General features: G+C 45.6%; 1 long non-coding RNA gene across 50 annotated transcripts; it reads right to left on the bottom strand.

Moving 5' to 3' along the window:
- Positions 1–1,108: 1,108 nt before the first annotated feature.
- On the bottom strand, positions 1,109–12,068 carry LOC123181366 (uncharacterized). 50 transcript variants are annotated; one of them, XR_006491686.1, is made up of 10 exons: positions 11,683–12,065; positions 9,482–11,537; positions 9,243–9,407; positions 7,324–9,137; positions 6,869–6,981; positions 6,272–6,359; positions 4,871–6,173; positions 4,423–4,753; positions 2,748–3,400; positions 1,109–2,651 (listed from the first exon to the last, which is right to left on the bottom strand). It is a non-coding gene; the product is annotated as an uncharacterized lncRNA (long non-coding RNA). The 50 variants fall into 50 exon arrangements; XR_006491697.1 differs by lacking the exon at positions 6,869–6,981 and having other exon boundaries at positions 7,324–7,455; positions 7,568–9,137; XR_006491684.1 differs by lacking the exon at positions 6,869–6,981 and having other exon boundaries at positions 4,871–5,970; positions 6,107–6,173; positions 11,683–12,064.
- Positions 12,069–20,337: the final 8,269 nt, after the last annotated feature.

Here is a 20,337-nt window from a genome sequence, read left to right as displayed (position 1 = left end):
TTTTGACGGATTGTGCAGGAAGGTAGGAGTAGTTCGGTGGGAGAGGGGTTGTAAAGTGGACTCCCTCGATTGTGCACCTGACCTGTGTAGATGCGCACGTACGCTCTTTGGAAACCGGTTCTGCATTTCTGTCCTTCCGTTTGACCGTCCTCTGTCTCACGGTTTCTTCTTCTACCTACTACACTCCGACTCCGAGCGTTAGTCCCCTCGAGTCGTGTGTAAGTTCCCACCCAAAAAAGAGTCGTATGTAGGCGGTGTCATCAGGAAAGAATGCCCCCATCTTCAACAACAAAATTAGGAAATAATGCCCCAGTTCAGGTACGACTGCGCACGCTCAACGAACCGATACAAATTTTGGGAATGTGCAAGTGCAAGTAACCGGCCGGCTTGACCTATCAGATTCTGGTGGGCCTTTCCTTTCATGCAAGCCACGTTTGGCACATTGACATTACTAAATTCATACTTCATATTTTTAGAATGGATGCAAAAGCTTCGCCTCATTCCAGGGGTGTTACGCGACATACTTATCAGTGAATAGTTGAATATATGTAGTACCATAAACTCGAAAGAGCTATCTTATTTTAGACAGAATCGTTCTACCCGTCGGAGCTGGAAAACGGCCGTGTGAACTGTGAACCGCACGTTAATCCTTTTTAGCTTTTCGCTAAAATAAAATGGGAACCGTGTAGCCAGCAACGAGACACGCACGACCTTGACTCATTTTATTCTTGGTCTCAAAGGGAGGGAGCTTATCTGTCTGCGTTTCTTTTCAGCTCAAGTCGTCGGTTGCTTCTGTAACCAATCACAAACAGCCACAGGCACACACAAAAGTGAGCTGACGTACACTGCATGCTTCGGCTTCCACGCTAAGCTGCTTTGGTTTTGTGATGAATTGGAAAGTGTTGATATCACATCCCGGAGTTGGTGAGCGCCCTTATGAAAAAAGGCCAACAATATCTCACCAACAACTGAAAGAAAGAACACGCTCATGTTATGTTATTCCGGAAGGAGTGACCCTTTGATTAGGTCTGAAAACATCGAGAAGGCATACAAATATAGTCACTGGTACATAAAACCACACTTAGCAGCAGGTGGAACAAAGAACAAATACTCCCATACTAGTGGTTGGGACGCACCCATAGTGCGCCGCTTCAAAGGAAGCTGGGGCGGTGCCAGGTAGGGTGCGCCCCTTTCACCTTCTTATATGACTAATGTATGCATCCATTTCCGATTTGCGTAACACAATTGCATGAACTCGGCTTAGTGCGGTGACAGTTTATTCATTTGGTACTGAGTAGAAATTCAGCATGGAATCATCAATACAAACCACTACAGCGTATACTGGCATACAAAGATAGTTCCCCATCAAACAAACCACTACAGATATAGCTGCACTTCCAGCTCTTGGCCTTCTTGTCCATCCCTCCAGAGCCGCACACCAAGAGGACGCCGGTGAAGATGCCACAGATTGCTTGGCTTCCTCGTCCGAATCCTCGGCTCCACACGCCAAGGAAAGAACACGAAAGCACAGACTGCTCGACCTCATCCGTGTCTCCGACGCCGCGCGCGACGGTGCGAGGACGATGGCAGCGCCCAAAGGGGACATAAAAGGTTACTTCTGCACACGATTAAGGCTATAATTCATGTGTGCTGGAGAGACAAGCAGCCATATGATACATACCTGATCCGTAAGATGTATTTGTAATAGGTGCCCTCAAAGCACGAACTGAAGGTGCCGCTGTCGTCGCAACTACAAGATTCTTTGCAGCCTCTGATACGAACACAAATAAAAATCTAGCAATCCGGATAATATATTTGGTATTAAACAACCGTGACAACAATCCCAACCCGTAAATTAAGTGGCTCGAAAATGGCAACCCAACACATGAATAAAGCGGCGTGGATCTGAAACGCGGTGCCTGAAGTAACATGTATTTAAAAAAGGCTTGTGTTCCGTTGGACATGAAAACCTCGTGATTCCCTAGCTGGACGAACATAGCAAGATGATAAGGAAAAATCAGCACAAAGAAACATATTTATTTATACCCTAACCCAGTTGCCCCAGCCCTTGGTACACCCAATTTTAGTTCAGATGGATATGTGTTATACTATCATGCATGCGATTTCTTGTCTGTACGATATCTTAAAGATCTAAAATAACTAATATAGACTTAGGAACATAAAGATGTTCTGTCTTGTCGTTTACCATTTGCATCTTTTAACTGGCACACCACATCTTTTAACTGGCACACCAAGCATACGCATATGGCATACATTCATATAGGAGATGGTCAAACCAGTTCTGAACATGCAAATGCAACCATAAAGATGCGATGGACGATAAGCAGCAGGCAAAAAAGTTGAATTCTAATGAGCTGCAGATCTATATCTTGTTTATGGATCATCAAGTTAAACAAAGCATCTGTAACTTTGTCAGGAGACTGTAGTTTTTCCCAGTGAATTTTTTTGCATGGGTTGCCTTATCACATATCTAAAAAGGGAACCGAAAGCCCTAAACGTCAAAATGCTTGCAAGCACTAGAGAGACAAGGCATCACTCTGAGTACTGCTCTGTTAAAATAGAAGTAAATTACCTGATCTGTTATCACCTCAGTTTCAGCAGATTCTCTCTTAACTCTCACACACTGAGTACTGCTCCTCGTACAACAGAAAATGGTATGCATCAGAACACATGGTATTGATATAAATAATCACCGGAACGACTAAGGAACCAAATAAAGAGAACACCTTTCAAAGTCCTCCAGAGGCTTGGCATCATCCTTTTCCACGTCAGAATCAGCATGATGTCTTTCATCGGAATTCTTGTGATTTTCATCTTAATGTACCGAACACAAATGCGACTTAGCCAATATATGACTGCTAGCATGCTACTTCTGAAACTACAACTACAGTTAATAAGCATTAGTGATCACATCTAAAGCTAAGTAGCTAACTAAGGCGGGTCAACTCTGGAAGCACCAGAACAACCCGCTCTTCATCACAGCGTCGAGCTATCAGGGTGACAAAAGCACTCCACCACACTCCACAAAATTGGCAGTAACAAATATTTACCTGTTTGCATATATTTCTTTGAAACAGGGAATGGCAAGATAAAAATATACAGGACTGCATACATATTTATGTGTTTGCCTACATTTCTTTGAAACAGGAAATAACAAGATAAGAAGATACACTGCATACTTTGAGGTTTGGCTGAACATTTGTGAATTAACAAAGCATCGGTCAATATTACATGTCCAACTGGACTTTTTAGGGTCATTTTACCCAAACAAATGTAAGATGGAATTACCATTAGGTCATCAACATCAATTGGCAGGAACATCAGTTGAGGATAATTCTTTGACATTTCAGCATAAACAGGTGCAATGACACGGCATGGCCTACAATACGAAGCACTGAAGGTTAAAAAAAATTGATGAGTACGATAGATGTAACTTCAGAAATTGCATCAACAGTTGTTAGTTGTAGTAGGTTCACATATCTTGTCACTGGACTTCTCAGCCCAAAATTAAATGGTCAACATCAACACTGGGCTTAAAGTGTATGGTTGTCATGTTCTATCATAAAAATTACAACAACCCGTGTATATTGCAGGATTCTAGTGGGAGAACAATTACAGGGAATCTCCCTCTTCAAGGAGAACATTCCCTGAACAAAATTTCTTTTGTGGGAAAATAGTTTAGTTAACCTGTCCATGATTTCAAATGCACAACTAAGAAAATAAATAAGCTAATCACTACAGGATTCTGTCTATGCTCCCAAGTCCCAACAGCTAAAAGAATGAGAAAAAAGCAGAAAAAAAATTGTCGAGTAAATATGACATGCAAATATCATGCTTCAATTTGACATTGTCCATGTATTCTCAATTATTACTCAGAGCATTTAAGAGGTCATCACCAAGCATCCTCTGCCGAACCGAGAACACATAGAGAGCATGCAAAATAACACAAAGTATGTACTGTACTTTCAGTAATATAAATGCCAGTACCATTACTTCACCCTGCCACTAAAAGTTACCCCATATGTGACCACTTCCAGCAGGTAGATGGCTCATATTCAGCTATACACTGGCAAACTGGAGCAAAGCTATAATGACTATGGTTTGCAGGCTAAAAGAAGACTCGCGTCATCTAATATGGGTTACAGCAACTGACAACAACCCAACATGTTCAGTACTCTATTGACTAATATAACCCAATCCTTGGCAGTTTAAACATCTGCCATATAAACATCTATTGGCTATTGTCTTGTGCTGCAGCAAACAAAGCCCTCCTTGCACCTGTTTGTCCAGAGACCTTTACACCATAGCATGGTTCAGTATAAGTATATAATGTCAGGTCATGGCTCCAAAGTGTTTAGGAGACCCACAGGAGACAAATCGAGTGGTGGAGAGAGCTAGTACCTATGGAGACGGCGCCCTTCTTGAGGTCTATGATGAAGATCTCGTTGTCGACACAACTGAAAACAGACACAAATCACCACAAGCCATCTTCTTCTTATATGTACATGCAGACCCATACTCCTCCTTGTGTTCTAGTCGAGTTTATAGCAACTCTGCTCATCAAATAGAGGCTACACCTTTGATTTCAGCATCTTATCAAATTGTTGCAAAGAATTAACCATGAAAGATGAACTGAACACTTTCTGCTCGAACCGCTACAGCCTTCCCAACACCATTGCTTCCTTTGGCATCATCACCAAATCCGGCAAGGAGTAGGCGCTAAGCAACCAACCTGCAGAAGACCCGATTCCGTTAGCAACCCCTTGGTCCAACAGAAGAACAGCAGAGTAAAAAATAAGAAGAAGCGGAGATGTTTTTATGATCAGCAATGAACGAGTAGGCGATCAACCTCCCCAACGCGGAGAAGATCAGGAGGCAAAGCAGATCCTCTCCGGCCAGAAGCCATATATATCTTCCCGAGCAAACCAACTGAATGTGCGAATCGAAGACAAACATAAATACAAATGAGGAATGGCGGTCCGGGGTGATGGGATCACGCGTGGAAGACGATCTTGGACTGGGCGTAGACCTGGCCGGGCCTCTCGACCTGGATGACGCCCTCGGGATGCGGTCGTCGCTCACACCGAGGAGGATGGGGTCCTCGGTGGCAGGGGAGTCGCTGGCCCGCAGCGGCGTGGGTGGGAGGGGAGGCGCGTCCCCCGCGTCGGTGGCGCTGGAGAGCGTGAGGCGGCGGCGTACCCCTTCCTCGAGCCGGAGGTGGTGGGGGAGAAGAGCAGTAGAGACGCATCGCGGCGGCGGCGGGACGATAGCGTTTGGGAACCGTATAGGCGAAGCCAGCGCAGAAAAGTAGAGGTGGCCGGTCCGTTTTTCCCTGTTACCCCCAGTCAACATGCAACACGTGGCCCACTCAAAACAGAAGGAGGAGACCTTCCTGGCCAACCCACGCGATCGACGTGGCACAAGCGGTGGGTTTAACTAGTGGTTGGGGCGGCACCTGTGGCGCCTCTTGAGGCAGGATTGTGCGCACTAATCTAGCTGTCGTATTTGAGTAGTGCACATGCATAAAATAGATTAGGCTTAGAAGCACTGACATGAGCATCTTGGTGGTGGGAAAAATAAGGTACAGAAAATGCACATGCATAAAATCTACTCCCTCCGTCCGGAAATAACGAAGACATGCACATATTAACACAGGCAACGGTTTTATAGCCCAGACGACTCATTATAGATACGACAAGCATCGTAGATAATGATAGGCACATATGAACACAGGGGCAACAATTTTATAGCTTAGACGACTCATTACAGATACGACAGGTGGTTCAGAAGTAACAATTAGTATTATACAACTATCTCTAGGTAGCTCCATTTGTAGAACACAAAGCATCTGCTGATCACCAATATATGTTCATTCAGGAAAGAATGGCATCCATGCTCATACCACAAATCATTTGCAGAAAAAACATGTGTCTGAGTAAGGCTTGATGACTACATTTAAATTTTTAATTATTAGAACTCATAACCAAAGATCCCCTGCCAATAACTCATGACTGGGGGCAAGGTTGCAAAGATACAAAGCATATGTAATACTTCCAGTAATAGAAATCCCACTATTCTTGCATACCCTGTATAGCAGGATATAGCGTTCCATCATTCTAACTTCTAGACTGCACTCCATCTGTGGTAAACTCCTGCAATTAGATGACTATTCTGGTGAATATACAAACATAACTATACTAATAATAATGCTTTATGCAAATAACGTAGAGCGGCATGAACATTTCTGTACCATCTTCCAACATAGCCACATTTATGTTTGTGGCAGCTGAACCTGGATGTGAAAGCCTCGTTGAGATACGTTCAGGAAGAAGATATACCTTTAGGAATACAAGTAAACCAAAATAGATAACAGAAATGACAAAGTGGATGATGTGTGAAAGATGATTATTATCCAACAAACAGGCCCTTATATATACAAATCAAGTATGGTAGGAAATACATCTATTTTGAACTGTAAGTAACAAACACGCTAGTAGTATGCTTTGTTTCTACCCAATTCCCAATCACACCTCCTATCACTCTAGTGCCATCTTTGCATTTCAACATATGTTAAAGGTTAAAGGATATCATGAGATTAGTGACACGAGCACTTGAATGATGCAAATAACATAGCAACAAAGACAAACTTGTCACTTCACCCACTTGGCAGTCATGATTGTCAAGAATAAACATATAAGGCGGATATAAGTATGTTGAGAAGCCATAATCAATTGAAAAAGGCGGTGCACTCAAAGCACAAACAAAGGAAAAACTTTACAAAAGCTTCAAAACATGTTACTCTATACGATATGACAAGCCTAGTGCCCAGGAAAATTCTTTGTCATACCTATAGGAGCTAAAACGTGTGATAAGGCATCTATTTTTGCCTTGTGTTTCAGGCCTAGTCATCTTCGTCTTCCAGCTTTACAGATATTACAAGATGAGATTGAATTTAGCCATCTGTACACGCCACAACGTATATATGCCTATCAGGCCCAAATCAATAACCACACATACGACGACAGAGTTATGAGCATCTATCAAATTCGGAAGACACTGATCAACACGTGAACGTCAACACATAACAACGGCAGCGTCAACCACAGGTGCAATTCACCCACCAAATCTTCGTCATAAAAATGAAGACTACAAAACTACTATGGAACTCTAATATCAAATTGTTCTCACAGTCGCAGATCTAACTAAGAATAACAATAAGAATGATAACGGAGAGGACACAGATGGAATCTGATTCCTCAAAGTTATAGGGAAACTGTAGAGGAGAAATCAAAAGGTACGAACCTTGTTGGTGCTATCGTAGTAGTCATTGAGAGCCCAGTGGTACATAGACTGATCCAATGTAAACCAGTTGGCGGCGTGGTCGTCCAGGCTTGCGTGCGCCACAGCAACCAGAAGAATCTCGCGCATCAGAACCTGCAATCCAAGAAAAAGGAAGAGAAAACTGAGATGCAGTTGAGTTTATCAGCAAAAGCTAAACAAATAAGGTTTCAGAAGGACAGTAAACAAATAAAGTAGTCTGGGTTACCTTTTAGTCTCTGAGTTAACAAACGCACCCTTTCACCCAAGACAAGATCAATAATTAGCTATGTAGCTACTCACCTAGTCTGCTGCATCTATTTATTAATTTACAATCAACAGCAATGGATCATTCTACTTATGAGACAGAACAAATAATTAGCTAAATAGCTATTGTACCAAAACCAACGTATGCACCAGCAGAAGCACCGAACTCATCACCAAGTCTCTCAGCACTCGACTTAAACTGACCATGAAAACCATTGTGCGGATCGTGCACCTATTGGAATGATCCATAGATTAAGATACATTGGTGGTATAACTATAAGGTAGCAGAAAGAATGATCTACTGCAGAGAAGATGGATGTTCTTCACAATCAAAATACTGATGGCAAACCCAATGTATTAACAGAGTAAAATAATGTGATACTGCAATTAAGATAATTAAGACTTACATTATATCCAATATCAATTGGTTCATTACTCAACACCCAGTAGAGTAAGAAACATGATATCGCACATTTTCCTTCTTATTACTGAAACTCTGAATCTTATAAAATGACTTTGATATGTAGTCTTAATCTCTATATAATATCCGATGACAACAAGTAAGCATGAAGAAGAAAAGTGACTTCGAGGGCACCTATTTTGACCATTCCAGCGATAGTATGAGAAGGAAATTATCCTTAAGAAGAACCCAATACTAAGATTAGAAGTATATTGGTGTCACACACATGCAGAAAAACTTAGTTTGATAGTGATTCTGCTAGTATAAGTGAATAACCACAGCTCATTTTCATTTTCCAAATATTCTAGTAGGACACTATCCGTAGTTCATCGTTTTTTCTTTAAATTATGTAAATCAAAGTATGTATAATAAACTATCAATTAAAGAAATGTATACTGGTGGGATATAGACAAGCAAAAGAAGTTTACACGAGAAAATAGCACTTATGTCTGGTCTTTCCATATATGGTTCTGCTTCAAAACTGGTAAAATAAGTGTTGCATCCGTTATCTTAGCAATGGAAATTTGAACTTAATTGACAAAAGGATTAAGAGAAAGAAGGGGACATCTTTTCTTTTTAAAATCAAGCTTGAGAATCTCGAAGATTGCTGAAACTTTTTTCACTAAATGCTGACACCTCCCATGTATCTGACTTTAATATAAGCTGAAAGTTTGAGGAATGATACTCATGAAATCAAGCAAAATGCTCTTCCAGTATTGTGACTTGTTAGTAAAAAGATCAGGTGCTATATCATCGCATTTCTTAAGCACATAACATGTGTCTAGCCTACAAGTCTGGAAGATCATACAAAAATAGTGTGAATTTGATCATTTGTAAGATAATTGCTCCAAAATAATAAATCAATTTGGTAAAAAAATATTGCAATATTTTAGTAGATCATGCCATACAAAACAACAACTTCAATTGAAAAGGTCGATGTCACTCCGCCACTCTGAAGATAAACATAGATATGAAGATCAGAACATACCGTGGCACCGGCAAGCAATGAAGGTCCAGAATCAACAATTGTGGCACAACCGTCAGGACAAAATCCTGTTCCAGTACCTGTGGACTTTCCTCCAACCAGGAAATCACCCATGTCAAATTGCAGCAAGGAAGTGTGCATTTTAAGCCAGACGACCAAATATTACTGAAATTACACAAGAACAAGACTAACCTGCCAATATCCATTCTGGATGACTAGGACATATGTGTGCTCACCTATGTAGTATTTAGGATCCATTCCTCCAAATATAATTTCACCACCTTCTACATCAGCATAGCGTTCAACCAGAATGAGAAAACAAGATTGCTAACGAGACCTTGCTCTACCATTTTATACCTGCAATGTTGTACATAATTCACCATAAATAAGGGAGGTAGAGGCGCTCCAACCCAACAAGCAATGAGACTAACCTTAAACAGATGAATAGGGACCCTCATAGGCCCTGCACAGGAGCTTTTAATTAAACACCTAGTATGCACATAACACAAATGGTGCTACAAAGCACAAAAGAAGTTGATGGCCAAAACAATTTATGAAAAGGCATCCAAGTGAAGATTAGCTCACAAAGAACTCGCAAGGAAAGGATTGCAGGCCATGGTTGCTCTTGCCATCGTTCCAAGCCAACCAATTGACGTTAAGACCAAAGGAGGTAAAACACGTATCAGAATAGAGTAGAGGGGCCATCATAATAATTATGACGCGGGTCTGTTCAGCACCAGTTTGAAGCCAATATATAGGAAAGAAAAGATGGCTTATTTCATTGGGGAAAAAACCTACATAACATGCACACGGAATGAAAAAAAATTGTCTCCCATTCAGCATCGTTGTACTTAAATATGCTAACTCATGTGCATTGGAAAAGAAAGAATATACATCACAGCCCTGAGATACAAATGGGCATGGCTAATGCGCGCTCGCGCACTGGACCACTCGCTTTCCGACAGGAAGCAGTTAGCTAATTAGGAAAGTGCGGCGCTTTTTTATTAGTTTTGTCAAGGATTTAGAAGGAAAGTTGGGTTTGCCCCCGACCCCCACCCCTGAAAATCAAGGGGGAGAGAGATTACGTGCGTATTACCAAGTACATGGATGGATGGGCTGCTTGGATGGTCCAAGGAGTAGGTGCGGCCAGCGTTGTTGATATGGAAAGGGAGACATCCAGATCGGAAACTGATTGTGGGCGGAAGGATCGCTTCAAGCGTTGGAATGACCGATCGTGAAAGAGTCTTTTCCGATACAAATAGTGAAGCTAGCAAAGTAAGAAATGTATCAGCTGCATAGCCTAAAAAATACAGATCTAGAATTGATAGCTTAAATGTGTCTTCTTCTCAGCAATGATGTTCACCACAGTTAATATAGGTGAATCCTAAAGAAGAACCAAGACATGCCAAGGTTCAGTACCATAACTAAGCAACGGAAGATTTTCTCCCAAACACTCCTGGACAATTCGAAGTGGATGATCTCGTTCTACACCTTAGAAGGGTGAACAGATATATACCTTCGCTTACTCAAAAACAATAAATACCAAACTGAAACGATATGATTATCTCCAAGGAGATACAAATAATATAAGATCAATTTTTAATAATACTGAATACTGAACAATGCCTTAAGAATTTGATGGCATGATGAATGGGTGTCAATCTAGTATGCTAGAACTCAAATTGTTGAGTTGAAGGAGAGGGACAATCAAAATTTCAGTTCTGTTGGTATGATTTATCAATGTGGAAGGATGAAAGAGACACATGTCAACATGTCAATTTGCTAGTACCTTAATTTATATATCTACATCTGCACAATTTAATTTGTTGACATAACGTAGCTTGAAGACATAAAGCCACATACATACAAATATGCTACTAGTCAGATAAGAAATCCCAGTTGAGGGTTGTCACTTTCACAAACAATTGATGAGCATGCGACAAAGCAATCATATCACAAAAAGGCATCGCTGATGAAACCTGCAGAAATGCATACTGGAGTTAAGGCAGCAGCAGTGATTTTTTTTGGAAACACTCATGCCAAGATGAGGTCTATAGATATAAAACGAAACTGCATATCTGAAGAATGCAAAGTAGCTAGAAAACGATGGATGTAGTCATGGAGAAGTTGAACTTGCCCATGTGATTCATTGTGGCCACACTCATGCCCCATGCGGTCAGCAAACTCGACCTAGTAGAGGAGCATGTAACCGGATAAGGACGATAGAGACAACGCCACGCACTGCTCGACCTCCTTGTTCATCTTTCCGGTACCAGAGGCGAGGATGACAGGAACAAAGCAAAGAAAAACAAACCAGGGCAGCCTTGCGATGTGATTCCCGGACTGCTCCTGTCGCTCCGGCCGGCCGGCCGGCCTCCCACAACTGCCGGCCCCGCCCGCATCCGCCGCTCCACCAAGCCTGCTGCTTCTTCCTAGAGGTGCCCGACTCGCCACGGCCTTCTGCACCCGCCCTGACCCAGCCGTCGCCTATTTAGCAATCACAGAAAGGAGAGGAAGGATGAGACAAACGAAAGGGTGTGCATAAAGCCGGCGCGGGCGCGAGGTTGGATTTGATGACTCTTGAAAGCCGAACACACACGAACACAAAGAGAAGAAGAGATGGAGAGGGCACCTTGTTCATGGTGTCGGCACCAGGGTCAGAGCCACGTCGAGCTTCCTCCTCGCACGGCCGCGGTGCATCGTGGCGCTCGCGCCACCGTGGCCATTGATTCGGGCCTGCTGCTCAATCTGCGAGAGGGGAATGGGAGGAGGTCGCTGGTGGATGGGGAAAGGTGAGGGGAGAAGAGAAGGCGTGGGGGCGCAGGCTGTGCGAGAGGGCGTCGGCGGCGGCGGCGGGGGAGGTCGTCCAGAGAGAGGGAGAGGGCAAGGAATCAGGGGATGGGGAACGAATCTGGGGCTGGTGGGGCTGGCGCCTCGCGCTCTTTCCCTTTTTTCTCTCTCTCGACGTTGATAGGGCGAGACCTCCGCTCCTTCCATTCCATTGGCTGCGCCGCATAGTGCGCTTCCGCCCACATGGCACGCGCAAGCAACCTCCCTTGATGCACACTGTGTTTGGTTTAGGAACGAAGTAGAATGAAATTTCATGGTTTCATTCCACTGGAATGGGTCGGTTCCGTCTTTGTGTTTGGTAGTGACAATTCGAAGGAATGAAATGGTTACATTTTGATGTTTGGTTTGTCAGATGGAATGAAATGAGTTTATTCATCTTACCATAAATTGAATTGGATTTCAGTCAAAAGCAGATAAAAATTGAACTGTACTATTCAGACCAGGAGCTACCCAAATACCAAAGTCTGCATCTGCTCTGATTGCTACAAGCAAAAAATGCAGCTTGCTAGTCCAGTCTTGACCGCAGCCTTGCTCCTCCAATCCACAAGATCAACAGCGGCGGCCTTCCTGTCACCACGCCACACGCACACCTGTGCCTCCTCACGTACGGCGGCGTTTGGATTGCCTACTCCGTCAGGGGCAGCGCTTGGAGCTTCTGCTCCGTCAAGAGCGGCAGCGCGGTGTTTCCCAGTGTGACGCGCGTGTGCGGCGGCAGCGTGGCCTCCCAGCCTCGTTCCGTTGATGGATCTCCCGCCATGGAGCAGAGTGCTAGCCTCCTTCCGCCAGATCCTTGGTCGAGGTGGGGGGTGGGGGAGGACGAGGGGCGGGAGACGCCGGCGAGGTTGCACTTCCGGCCGCCGCCATGGCCATCAAGGGAGAGAGGAGGCCACAGGTCGTGGTTGGCTGGGGCGCCGGGTGGGTGAGTCGGGGAGAAGGGGAGAGAGGCGCGAGTGAGGCGTTCCGCGTGGTCCGGCCGATTCGGAGGAACGCCCAGGTTCGGCATAAAGGAATATGCCGTTCTCTGGAATCGGTGGGTTCTGGTTCCTTCGCCAATCTAAACACAGGAACGAGCTCTCGGGATGGAACCGACCCGTGACATTCCGCTTCGTGGTAGAAACCAAACACACCCTTATTGTTTTGGATAGTAGTAGATACTAGTTGTACGCCCGTGCGTTGCCACGAAACAACGAACCTATACATAGTGATGTGCATGTAATATGTGGTTTATGACTTTGTAGCGACAATGAAGTCTGCTCTTTGTGCTTTATCATTTTGACCACGTGAGCACGAAATTGGTGAGCTCTGTGTCTCTCAGTACCCTCATCCACAGTCTTTTCTAGCCCCACCTGCCCAAAGCTACATGTTTCCTGGTCACCCTCAAGCACTCGCATCACCCCAAACTGAAGCAGCCTCGCACCCTTGCTTTCCTACCCATGGAAAAGTCTTCCCCGTCGCTGCCATTCATTTTTTGAGCCACCCGTCATGTTGAGCTTGCTTTTTTTTGACAATTTTGTTGAGCTTGCTTTGTTGTGCTTGTTGTCTAGAAGTGAATCAATCGTGATAAGGTCAATTAGTAATACTTAGTTGCAAGACAACGTTCTTCACATACATGTGGGTTGTGCTTCAAGTGAACCGATCTAGTTTTCTCAAATTCCTACAGCCTGGTAAAGGTGTCCTCCATTGGTCAGAATACATATTGTCATGATGCCAAATGAGTAAGGAGGACAATTATCAAAGGATAACCAAATATTGAAGATGATAACGCAAAAGGAGGTGAAGGATACAAACTTGGTCGTGTTATAATTGAAAATGAAAAACATAATTTCTCTATCATTTTATCATCCAACATGAGCACAACAACAAATTATCTTCTTTTGCGCTACATTATGACTAATTGGAAGCCTTACTCCGTTTGGTCCTTGATTGCTTTCTAGCCTCGAAAAAATCTTGTTAAATTTCCAAAAATATTCAAATGGAGCATCAAACAAGCAGACATGTCGTTTCCGGTTTCACGCAAACTTGACCTTGAAAATGCTAGAAATATACATCATCTCAAAAAGGTAACACAACATCTAAATACTGGAAGTACTGTATTAAAGCTTGATAAATTTCAATAGTGATGTTCCCTTCAATGACCACGAAGTCTTCAAATATCTGACAAGGCATACACATAATAGTATCCCTATTTTACTAAGGATATGTCTTATGTAAATTAGCACCAGCAAATGGGAAAGTATTACGAGTACATATTATGGTAAAACAAGTTTTCAACTGTGAAAGACATGTCTCAGTAAACATGATTGCTATGAGCAGCATGAATCAAAAATACATTATGTGCAAAAGATGGAGAACACAACTAAATTTTTACTCCCTCCAAACCTTAATACAAGATGTTTTTCAACAGTATGAGTGTGAAAAAAAGTGTTATATTAAGTTACAGAGGGAGTACCTATGGAAGGGTTCTAACTAAAAAAACAATGAGAAACACAAAACAATAGTCCTAGTTACAAAGGAGCAATGCAAGTGGATCTCCTTTAAATATTCATTTGATGTCATCCTGTGTATTTTTCTCGTCAGATAATTGTTTCCTGGAAAGGAAGATTATGTTTATGCTTACTATATAAAAATTAATTTCTAGCAGTAGCCATAGCACATCATAAACCAACTTCACAGCAAGAACTTAGATTTAGAATAAACATTGCTAAATCAAGTTAGGAGAAAGTACTACACCATCGAACTATCTGCCACCTGCTCTGAAACAAGTCAAGGTTCTATTTTCAGTTTTAACAATATAAGACAATGTCAGTAATTGATTAAAACCTGAACTGTGAGTTACTAAGAAATGAAACATATGTATAATGAGGGATAAGAGCATCTACAGCCAGAGGTTGCAAATTTGGACACTCAAACGCCCGCGGATGCGCCCGGACGCGCCCGCGGACAGTGACCGGGCGTGCGTCAAATTTTACAATTTACAACCACGTATCCTATTTCCAAAACATCTATTACATGCAGGGTCATGCACGTCAATCATCCTATCTGTCTTGGGTCGCTTGGCACCGAAATTGCTCATACTTAAGATTTTCACACCCGTAATAGTCCCACCTCGCCGACTGATGAGCTAGTCGACCAGCTTAAATATCCGGGTCGTCCAGAAGGGATAACCTTCTCGCATCATTGCATCCTTTGCTATGGATGTGGACTCTTACTATGAATCTTCTATCTTTATCACATAGAAGATTCATAGTGGCTTTTTGAATCACTATGTGTCCATGCATCAAAATAAAATAAAAATCTACTGTCATTGTAGTAGAGGTATCAATGTATATGGTCGAGACAAACTTGACACTCGATGAACAATCATCAGTCAATGAAATGCAATCTAGTGTCAAATTTATCTCGATCACACATGCGAGAATTGATAGACCTACACAACAACAACCAAGCTTGCCGCCATCCGCTGGCGTGGCTATTTAAGCCGGGCGGCATCCGCCTCGCCCGACGATGTGGGACTAAAATTTGGTTGCACCGATGAGAGATGGAGGAGCTTCGGTCGCTGCAGGTGGGAGTGGGAGGAGCTTTGGTCGCTGCAGGTAGGACCGCTACGACCTGCAGCGGGGTCGGCGGGCGTGCCCGGGCGCCCCCATATCTGCCTCGTATTTGGGCTGGATATGGGGGTGCCGGTCAGTCCGGGCGTTTGAGGCGCCCGTCTGGGTCAGATTTTCACGAGCGGGCACTAACCGGGTGGCCCACCCGGGCGTATGAGCGGGTTTGAGAGGTCCGGTTGTACATGCTCTAATATTTATGAAAATAACACAACTACTGCGCTTTCATAACAGAAATATGATGAATTTTGAGACAACATAAGGATTGTTTAACAAACACACATACTTCAGTAGCCAAAATATTCTTATTTTTTAGACTATTCGTGTTCGGAATAAAAATTATTACCGAGTGAAAAACAATGGATCCTTGTAACACCCTGGGAATCATGCTACAGTAACTCCCTGTGATTAAGCTAATCATGTTGCTAAACAGGGCTTGATCACATTTGAATCACCTTCCTTTTCAAACTCCTAGTTCAAACTTCAAATATAATTAAAGTGAAAATTAAAAGTTTTCATAAACTCAAACAAAAATGTTCAGTGGGTGCCAAATATTACACTAGTAATTATGGTGGAGAAAACACATTTTTATAAAATACCTAAATACTTTTAAATGAAATAAAACAGAAAAGGAAATAAGCAAATAAAAAGAAAACAGAAAACAGAAACAGAGCAGGAAAAGAAAAAAAAGGAGCAGGCCTTCCCCCCCCACTGGACCCGTGGCCCATCTGCACCGAACCCCCCGGCCCAAACTGGGCCGCACCCCCGCACCCCCGACCCCGGCCCAGCCCACCTCTCCTCCCCCGCGTCCCCTTCCTGTTCCCCCGACCGGGTCGGAACGGGGCGCGTCGCCGCCGAACCCCCTCGCCGGCGGTGAACCCCGCGAGAGGATAAGGGCGCCAGCGGCCCCCGCTCCCTCGGGCCTCTCTCCCACTCGCCCCGCTCACTCCCTCGGCCTCTGCGCCTCTCCCCCCGGATCCACGCTGCTCTCCTCTTCCCCACGCCCGACGCGCTCGCCGCCGTTCCCGTCGTTCACGCGGCCACCGTGCCCCACTCGCCACCTCGCCGTGTCGTACGACGTCGCCGCCCTCGACTGCACCCCCTCCGCCTCTCCGCCGAAGCTCGGAGCCACTGCATCGGCCTCCCCGAGCTCGCCTTCATCTTCGGACGCCGACGACCCCCTTCTTCCCCGGCGCCGACCTGCTGCTTCTAAGCACCCACGGGCCTTTCTTGCGCCACGCGGTGAGCTCCTCTACCTCCTCCCCCACTCCGCTAGCTCGCCCACGCTCCCTAGCTTTCCCCCCACGCGCGCCCGAACGCCGCGCCGCGGAGCTCGCCGCCGGCGGGTCTCCGGTGACCAAATGGTCACGGGGTCAAGCCCGTTGCACTCCCCGCCGTTTGTAGATGCCCCCCAGCCCCTCCGCTTTCTCGTTAGCTCGCCGTAGATATGTTTCCGTCGGGCACCCGTAGCTCCTCGCCGCCGGCGAGTTCGTAGCGCTCGTCTCCGGCCGTTCCAGCCCCTCCGACCACCGCCGTTGGACGCGCGACGTCGAGCCGCGTCGAACGCGCCCAGCCACGCCCCCGGAGACCCCCTGTACGTGAAACCCGTACCCCTCCCGAGCCGCGCCGCCGTGCGTCTGGTCGCCGGCGTTGCTCCGGCGCCGGCCGCCGACGTGGCACACCTGGGGCCACCCCCTGGGTCACTGCCAGTGGCCCCCACGGGTCCCAGTTGACTGGGTTGACCCAGTCAACTGCTGACTGGGCAGGCCCAGTCACTGACATGCGGGCCCCGCCGCAATAATTAGAAAAAGAAAAAGAAAATGTTTTATAAATAAAATTAATTAGTTTAAATAATCTCTCACTGACAGGTGGGCCCAGTAGTTAATTAACTAAAAACTAATTAGTTTAATCCTCTGTTAACCCACTGTCTATGACAGGTGGGTCCCCCGTGTCAGTTTGACCAGTCAACCCGGACTGTTGACCGCTGACGTCACTCCTACGTCATGCTGACGTCATATCCCTTTTTCTGTTAATTAAATAATTCCAGAAATTCAAATAAACTTTGAAAATTCATATCTTTTAAACCGTAACTCGGATGAAAATGTTTTCTATATGAAAGTTGCTCAGAACGACGAGACGAATCCGAATACGCAGTCCGTTCATCCACCACACCTCCCTAACCTATCGAACTAGCAACTTTCCCCCTCCGGTCCGTCTGTCCGAAAGCGCGAAACATCGGGAATACCTCCCGGATGTTCCCCCCCTTCACCGGTACCTCCTACTGTCGCGTTAGGACACCCCTAGCACCGCTCATTGACATGTCACGCATCGTCATGCTTATGTTTGCATTGTATTTACTGTTTCTTCCCCCTCTTCTCTCCGGTAGACTACGAGACCGACACTGCTGCTGCCCAGTTCGACTACGGAGTCGACGACCCCTCCTACTTGCCAGAGCAACCAGGCAAGCCCCCCCCTTGATCACCAGATATCGCCTACTCTACTCTCTACTACTTGCATTAGAGTAGTGTAGCATGTTACTACTTTCGATATCCTATTCTGATGCATAGCCTATCCTTGCTACTATTGTTGATACCTTTACCTGCAATCCTACTTGCTTAGTCTAGGATGCTAGATTTCCATCAGTGGCCCTACATTCTTGTCCGTCTGCTGTGCTATACTATCGGGCCGTGGTCACCTGGGCGGTGAACACGGGCATATACTTAAATGCTATATACATGACACATGTGATGACTAAAGTCGGGTCGGCTCGTAGGAGTACCCGCAAGTGGATCTTTGTGGCGGAGCGACAGGGCAGGTTGAGACCGCCTAGGGGAGAGGTGGGCCTGGCCCTGGTCGGCGTTCGCGGATACTTAACACGCTTAACGAGATCTTGGTATTTGATCTGAGTCTGGCCATTTGGTCTATACGCACTAACCATCTACGTGGGAGTAGTTATGGGTATCCCGACGTCGTGGTATCAGCCGAAGCTCTTTTGACGTCAGCGACTGAGTGGCGCGCGCCGCATTGGACCGTAAGCTCGCGCTTGTATTAAGGGGGCTAGGTCTGCTTCCGGCCGCGTACGCAACGTGCAGGTGTGCATAGGGCGATGGGCCCAGACCCCTGCGCGCATAGGTTTAGACCGGCGTGCTGACCTCTCTGTTGAGCCTAGGTGGGGCTGCGACGTGTTGATCTTACGAGGCCGGGCATGACCCAGAAAAGTGTGTCCGGCCAAATGGGATCGAGCGTGTTGGGTTATGTGGTGCACCCCTGCAGGGAAGTTTATCTATTCGAATAGCCGTGTCCCTCGGTAAAAGGACGACCCGGAGTTGTACCTTGAGCTTATGACAACTAGAACCGGATACTGAATAAAATACACCCTTCCAAGTGCCAGATACAACCCGGTGATCGCTCTCTAACAGGGCGACGAGGAGGGGATCGCCGGGTAGGATTATGCTATGCGATGCTACTTGGAGGACTTCACTCTATTCTCTTCTATATGCTGCAAGATGGAGATGACCAGAAGCGTAGTCTTCGACAGGACTAGCTATCCCCCCTTTATTCTGGCATTCTGCAGTTCAGTCCACTGATATGTCCCTTTATACATATACCCATGCATATGTAGTGTAGCTCCTTGCTTGCGAGTACTTTGGATGAGTACTCACGGTTGCTTCTCTCCCTCTTTCCCCCCTTCCTATCTATCTGATTGTCGCAACCAGATATTGGAGTCCAGGAGCCAGACGCCACCGTCGACGACGACACCTACGACACTGGAGGTGCCTACTACTACGTGCAGGCCGCTGACGACGACCAGGAGTAGTCAGAAGGTCCCAGGCAGGAGGCCTTGCCTTTTCGATCGTTGCTACTTTTGTGCTAGCCTTCTTAAGGCAAACTTGTTTAACTTATGTCTGTACTCAGATATTGTTGCTTCCGCTGACTCGTCTATGATCGAGCACTTGTATTCGGGCCCTCGAGGCCCTTGGCTTGTATTATGATGCTTGTATGACTTATTTATGTTTTAGAGTTGTGTTGTGATATCTTCCCGTGAGTCCCTGATCTTGGTCGTACACATTTGCGTGCATGATTAGTGTACGGTCAAATCGGGGGCGTCACAGGTTGGTATCAGAGCCGACTGCCTGTAGGAATCCCCCTTTCCACACTCCTTGGCCGAAGTCGAGTCTAGACATTACAAAACTTTTACTAACATGGCTGTGTGTCTTACGGGCCCACGTCGCCATTGGGTGGTACTAGTATCTTTTACTCCTCGACCTTTACTCTGGGACTCTGAACTCTCTTCTACTCGGGTTAAACGAATTTACTAACTCTAACACTAGGATCCCGTGACCACATTCACCCCAAAGTTGGATAAGCCATAGTTGTTTCTCAGAATAGTATTTTGAACAACTCACACACTGTCATTTGACTCATTTGAAACGTCTTGGCTTTCAGATGGAACCCACGAGGCAGGTCGTGCGCCACACGACGGCCATTGGTGCCTCGGGATCACCTGCGGTGCTAGCTGAGATGATGACCTATCTGGGTTATCGCTGGCACCCGGAGTACACCGTCTACGAGGAGTACCAGGACTTTAACCAGGAGCAGTACCGTGCCATCGTCCACCTCTACTCTCGCGAGTACGACTCCACTACTGTGCTGCACACCGCACATGGTGTTGGTGTGACCATCGATATGGTTGTCCACGATGCTGCCTATGCTGCTCTGACACGTCTTCGTGGAGAGTATCAGGAGTTGGACACCTCCCCTTTCAGGCACATTGCTATCGCCTCTGATGTTGGTGCGGAGGGATACTATACTGCTGCCTACTCCACTGTCAC

The sequence above is a fragment of the Triticum aestivum genome, chromosome 1D, assembly GCF_018294505.1.
Source record: "Triticum aestivum cultivar Chinese Spring chromosome 1D, IWGSC CS RefSeq v2.1, whole genome shotgun sequence".
NCBI lineage: Eukaryota > Viridiplantae > Streptophyta > Magnoliopsida > Poales > Poaceae > Triticum > Triticum aestivum.
This window is presented reverse-complemented; position numbering and strand designations above follow the sequence as displayed.